The sequence below is a fragment of the Pseudonaja textilis genome, chromosome Z (genome assembly GCF_049901715.1).
Source record: "Pseudonaja textilis isolate UNSWEBS1 chromosome Z, rPseTex1.2, whole genome shotgun sequence".
NCBI lineage: Eukaryota > Metazoa > Chordata > Lepidosauria > Squamata > Elapidae > Pseudonaja > Pseudonaja textilis.
The window spans coordinates 38,006,721-38,012,720 of NC_142008.1; positions in this window are offsets into that span (position 1 = coordinate 38,006,721).

Genomic DNA, 6,000 nt, shown 5'->3' on the forward strand with positions numbered 1-6,000 from the left:
GCCCTTGTTTATCAATGGAGACTAAGTGGAGCAAGTGGCCAGTTTTAAGTTTCTGGGTGTTACCCTAAAAGAGGACCTGGCCTGGGGTGCCCACATTGCAGCCCTGGTCAAAAGGGCCCAGCAGAGATTATACTACCCGAGGCTTCTCAGAAAACAACAACTGAATGAGAAACTGCCGGTGACCTTCTACCGGTGCACCATGGAGAGCATTTTAACATACTGCACCTCTGTATGGTTTGCCAATTTCACAGTGGCAGATAGGAAAGCACTCCAGAGGGTTAATGTCATTGCCCAGAAGATCATTGGTTGCCCTCTCCCCTCTTTGCAAGAGCTTTATAGTTTTATAGCTCCCTCTGCCTTAAGAAAGTTCAAAACATTCTCAAAGATCCATCTCATCCTGGGCACCCTTTTTTTAAACTATTACCATCGGACAGATGGTACAGAATAATTAAAAACAAGTACAAATAGGCTGATAAACAGCTTCTATCCCAGGGCAGTAGCTCTTTTGAATTCTGCTGTATAGTGCAGTGTTGGTGTGGTGTCGGGGGTTTCTGGTTCAATGTGTGAAGGATGAAGGATGTGTGTTTGTGTTTATTTTCATGGTCATGGTCATGATGTGCACTGAAGATGGTGTTTGATTTTGTTGAAAAATGTTGTACATTTTTTCCATTTTTGAATCTAAGTAAGAATTTTTTATGAAAAATTTTCCTTAAAATGTATTCTGGCTTGCACTTCTCCAAATGTATTTGTGTGTGCAATTATGTGAAATATACATAAAAATTGCTAATAATTTTCCATTATGGAATATATTTTGTATGGTATTTTCATATCTGTATTCTCCACAATACATTTTTATTGCTGGGTCTAATCTGTTTACAGGTCAGAATGTGCAAAATTCAGCAAATAAGCTTTCAAGTGTAAATTCTGCCATCTCCTAGTTTTAGATGCACATTTGTTTGAATGTGACTAATTTTAAGAGGAAATCTTCCTTTCCATAAGGACTGTTCTTTTTCTAAAAACTCATTAAGATTGTATCAGTGAAGAGAAATCTACAGGTAGTTGTCCATTTACAACTGAGTTGGAGTCTACACATGATGCCAAGTTGTGAGAGTCATAAAGCAAGACACCACATGATATCACAGATCCACTTTTTGCAGCAGTCATTAAAGCAAACATCACAGTTGTTAAACAAATCCATTGTTCACTAAGGAGTGAAAACTGGAAGTAAACATTGGTTTTCAGCAACATGTTATGAAGCATAGTCATATGACCATAGAATGCTTCAAATAATCAGAAATGTGGGATGGTTGTTAAGTGTCTGAAATATGACCATGTGACTTGGGGCACCGGTCATTACAACTTTAGAACCTGATTGTATGAACCCTTTGGTAGTTGGGGTCCTTCATAAGGTTGGTCACTAACCAACTAGTGGTAAATTAAGGCCTACCTGTATCATTGTAAATCAAGGCCTACTTGTCTTCCTCAGAACTTCTAATTCAAGGCAAATTTCTCGTTCTTCTTTCCATTCCACTAAGATGTGTTCATTTCTGGGAATGAGAAGAATCAAATTCTGGTAAAAATTTGTATAAATAACTCATTTATAAATTAACTAATGTATATTTTTTACATGTCAAGTAAATTGTCTGTTCTGCCCTACCAGCTTTTTCACCAAGGAGATATTTTTCAGTGAATGGTGCAACTTCACATGCATGTTTGAACTAATAATAAGGAACATTACTGTCACTCAGGTAAATTCATAACATCATTACATCTGAAATGAAATGTGAATTATTCTAGGATACTCGCAGATACCCAGGCAGGTAGCCTGTGGCATCTATTCTAACAACTAAAGACTGTAGCCCAGGGCTGGATATGATTGCATGGGAAAATATACTCTTTTTCAATTTTTCAAAGTATAAACCGAATGCTTCACAAATTGGTCATGTTCCATTTAACTCATATTAATCTGCATTGTATCTCCTAAGGGCAGAAAATGCTCCATTTTCTTTCTTTCTTTAGTTCATATAAGTTGTTTTGGTTTGTTTTATTTTTGATAAAACATATTCAAAAGTGGGTATGAAATTATAATAAAGGGAAACACCCACTCATTAAAAAAAGTTATTCATTTAATCAATTACTAGCTTAACTGAAGCAACTTTTTTTTCTCACCATATCCAACACAATGTGTATTTGTAGAGTAAAATTTTTATTTAACATGCAGTATATTTCTTAAAGGCCTAACAACATTATCTTATAAAACTATAAGGATTTCTAAAAATTTAGTTTCAGATTTTTTAAAATCAAATGGTGACTACCTCTTTAAAATAAAAGATTAGGGAAAACTTATTATTTGTCCTCAGCTGGTATCCAGATTTTTGGACTAGCAAAAACACAAGAAGCTATGGTAGACACTGAGTTCTGTTTTGTGTATTGCCATATAATTGAAACCCTACCATAGTCTTACAAGAATTGTCTTTGATGTCTCTCTCTCTCTCTCTTCCTGACAACTCCGGTAAGAATGAGGACTGCCCGGAGGATGAGTGTGTGTGTGTGTGTGTGTGTGTTCTGCTACCATAGCAACCTTGCTGAGATGTTTTACTTCATTCTGAAACCACTTCTGGCCACTAAAAGTGGAAGTGTATGAAAGTGAAGCAAAGCACTATAGAGACTTCGCTTTCATTCTTTAGATGAGAAGCAGCTTCAAAGGCGTAATTTCCTCAAAGTGTTGTCCAAACAAGAGAACCTTTCAGAATTTACCATAGCTTTAGGGGTTGGTGTTATTAAAAAAAACAGAAAAAAAGCTCTCAAACTTTCTTCTTCTAGCCCTATAAAATATTTGAATAGAAAACAGGAAATAGCCTAGACAAATTAGTGGTGGCAACCAGGACAAAAGCTATATTTGATTTTGTTTATTGACATTTATATTTAAATAAAGGAGATATAGCTACGTAGTTCAGTTTTACTGTCAGTAACATTAACCTTTACAATCTAGTTATAGCTTTGAAGGATTTCTGATGGACTGCATCCAAAACTTTTTAAGAATGATGTGGCTATAGATGATAATGAGAATTAAAACATAGCTTTTTCTCCTAGTGATATATTATTCTTTAAGTAATCTTAATGGCAAGCTAAGACAGATGTGATATCACAGGTTCTAAAAAAAACGATTTCACCAATCATTCTTTGGAGACTACCTAGAAGTCTTCCTTTAAATGAGAACCGACATTAAGCACAACAGACTTCTAACAGTGCTGTTCTCCTTGAGCTTTGTTCATGGTACAGCCCAGCCTCATCTGTGTTTTTGAAGTGAAATATTGTAAGATTGCTAATCAATATGAAGAGTGACAGGATCATTTGTCAAATACAACTCAGTATGGCAGCTGTTGTTGTCAGTCTCCCCTTTTTTCTATTTTCCAAAAAGCTGAGGAGGGACCTGATTATTGGCCTTAGGCATGGCCATTCAAGCATTCTAGCCAGGCAATTCACTGTTGCATGAGAAAATAGCTACTATCCCTTTGCTTTTTTGCTAATATTCTTTGTGGTTAGCAGCAGTTGAAGGGAATAAGCTGCCAAGAGACTGGCAGGAAGTATATAATAATTTCAAACAATGGGATGTCAAAGACACTAGACATACTGCAAGACACCAGATGATCTTTGAGAGATGAAAAACCTATTAACCTATAAGCAGTAGATGATTATTGTGTACATATTACCACTCGGTGGTAGATACTCTTGGATTGTCTTCTTGCTAGAAAATCAGTCCAAAAGCTCCAACAGATTGTAATGAACGCCTTCTTCTGTTCTAGTCACAAACCAGAAAAGCAGCAGATCGTTCTTTACAAAAAAAAAAAATCCTTCTACAGATGATAAATATGGTTATGAACACTTCTACCTACCACAGTTTTTTATAATAGCAATGCTCCAACATTTAGGAGCCCAGGAGTGAAAGTATTGCATTGAGCTTCAGAAGTTGTGGTGGAAATGAATGCAATTAGCTATTGTAGTCCAGCATTTAGTGCAAATGAGCAGACATGATAGTTAAAAACAAAAGAAAAAAAGAGAAGTAGAAGTGGGTAGTAAAGCTCAGGGAATAGGACCAAGGATGAAAGAAGGGTAAGTCACAGAGAAGTTAGTGAATGGAATTGGGGAAAAGTAACACCCATACCATAGGAATGAAATAAAAAAGGTGAAGGAAGATTATCACAGGAAATATATGGAGATTTCCCTTAATCCAAGAATTGAATAATTTTTTTCATGTTTTATTTATTTTATTTGTATGTATTAAATTCTGTCTGATCCGTAACTGCAACAATGCAAGGAAGGAATTTACAACAGATCAATCTGAATTTTACCAATGTTCATTCTCCACTCAATTCCAAATGGCAGCTTGAAACATTATTGAAAAAGTAATTTTCATCTAAGATTCGGAGATTCTCCAAATTATATACCCATGATATACCTATCATTCATGGAAAGAATCTCCAATATATTCTTAAGCTTATAGTTTTATTTTATTTGCTTTTGAAATCATATTGTGTGTTTTCAAGAACAAAGAGACACATGCAAAATAGCCATTATTACATCACAATAGGTATCATTAGACAACAGTGTAATGGGGAAGAACAGGAGTGGTGTCACTGATACAATTTTATAGCTACTTAGCTGCAAACTAATGCCCCAACACAAGGTGGGAGTGAACATTAACAATGATCTTCAATCTCAATTATTTCTTTGTTTTACATTTTAGTTTAATGTAAGCAGCATCAGAAGAAATCCTGAAAGCCAAAAATTTAAATTAATTACTTGTGCAGCCATAAAATGCTTAATTTATTTTTGACAAGATAATGTGTATTATAAAACATTTACAACAAATTATATAATAGATTTTGATCTCTAATGTCATCTAATACTCAAGTGAAGTCATCATTTCATCATCTAATTTTAAACCTGTTTCTGAAAATAAGGAAAATCCTGCTTGGCAAACATATTTTGCTTCCCACTTGTTAATATGGACATATATTAACTGTTTACCAATATATTCTGTGAAAATAGCTGATAGGAATGCAATTAAACATCTGCAAAGATCATTGCAGAGGCTATGGGAAATAGACCTACAAGGATCTTTCTGAATCAGAGGCCTACATCAAACATCACAGGCAAGAGAAAGTTCTCTATGTAAATTTCACTAATAGCTAGTGGGCCACTTCCCCAAATGCTCCAGGTTATATTTTAATCAAAAGGCAGAACATTCTCATTGTTCAAATTGATTATCAGTCAGAAGGGCTATTCTTGGGTTCACTTACATTCCACATTAACCATGGCCTGTTATTCAAGACTTTGACTTGACCTTTGCAGAATTGGGGGAGTGAGGGAGGGAGGGAGAGAGAGAGAGAGAGAGAGAGAGAGAGAGAGAGAGAGAGAGAGAAATAATAGAATAAAAGAGATCATAGAAATTAAAGTATATGAAATAAAAACCCAGTGAAACTTTTTAATAACAATAGAAATGGTTTAATAAAACTCTGGACTTTAAATTAATGAAAATACATGAATTTAACTATGGATTCAGTTCAAGAATAAAAAAAATGTATGTAAATATTTTCAGAAAAAAAATCAGAAAATGCAGTTACCAGTTAATGAAGGATAATTTAGTTTTCTGTACCTCAAGTGATATCGTCAGGGTTGCCCATTGTCAAGTAATAAACACTGAAGGCCAACAATTGATAATAATTTTCTGATTTGGTCAACTTTGGAATATATATACCGCTTTTGCTGGATAGACAGTAACTAAATACACTAATTACAGAATTGTAATAACTCCAGAAATTATTATGAAAGAAAATTTGAAGGATGTGAAGCTCTGTGGTAACTCATTTTGCTTTTATAGAGATAGGATCTGTGTTGCTTTATTGTTTTAAAAAAGCTAGATATGTTAGAAATAAGAAGAGAAGTCTAAGGGAAAGCAAGATAGCAATTTTCCAATACTTAAAATGCTATCATAAG